Genomic DNA, 1,058 nt, shown 5'->3' with positions numbered 1-1,058 from the left:
TCATTTGAGACAAATGTCTATACTTCGGCTATAAATATAATTGACTTGATTTACTGTATAACGCCCATATGATAAAAAAAAATCATATAAATAAAAATGGAATTAAGAAATCAAAACATGTTAGATAATGTCCCAACATTAGGAGCTACATGAAAAAAATGGCTTATATAATAATATTATTTGTTCTGATGTTATCACTTCAAAAAAAAAAAATTGGGTGAAAGCCCATTTTTGAATCTGTTCTAAATAAATCTGACTCATATCTACAGTAAATGGGAGGGATTTAAATTCATGCCCAGGTGGACGTGCATGTTCCCATGATCTTTTTTTTTTTTTTTTTTTAGATGAAACCCAAATATCATGTAGGCCTATACTGGTGCTATACTTCAGGTCTGATTCTTGCAACAAATGGCCCATGTCAAATACATTTTACTTAACGGTGTAAAACTGACAATTGTTGGTCTATTGGCCTGACAAATCAACAAGTAAGAAACATGGGAGTAGGACTTTTCTTTCTTATTTATAGTTTGGTCCATTTTATGCCTTTAATTAACTACTAACCATGCAGATCATGACATGTCTGTCCAGACCAGAGATTTTGTATGCTCATCATTAACACCTCCCCACTGACAAAATTTGATTATTTTTAATTTTATAAATAATAATAATAATAATGATAATAATAATAATAATAATAATAATAATAATAATAATAATAATAAAATACATATATTTTCCCAGCCTATCTGATTTAGTATAAATTAAGTGTATACCTGGTAGGCTATCCTGTAACTTTTCAAGTTGTTTGTTTCCACCTTTGTATTGTCATACAATTAACAATATATTATGTTAATTGTTATTAAACATATTAACAACAATAATTGCTATTAACATAATATTAAGATATGACATAACGTACGATATGCCAGTTATTACCACTTTGAAAAGATGAATGAGTAAACACTTGGTAGGTGTTAAAGAAGAGTCGGACCGTACCATCTGTGTGGAGGGAGGGGGGGGGAGGTACCTTTCCTCGTGAGGATCAGAGGTGATGACAC

This window comes from Sebastes fasciatus, chromosome 2 (genome assembly GCF_043250625.1).
Source record: "Sebastes fasciatus isolate fSebFas1 chromosome 2, fSebFas1.pri, whole genome shotgun sequence".
NCBI classification, from domain to species: domain Eukaryota; kingdom Metazoa; phylum Chordata; class Actinopteri; order Perciformes; family Sebastidae; genus Sebastes; species Sebastes fasciatus.
Note: the sequence above shows the minus strand (reverse complement) of the source record.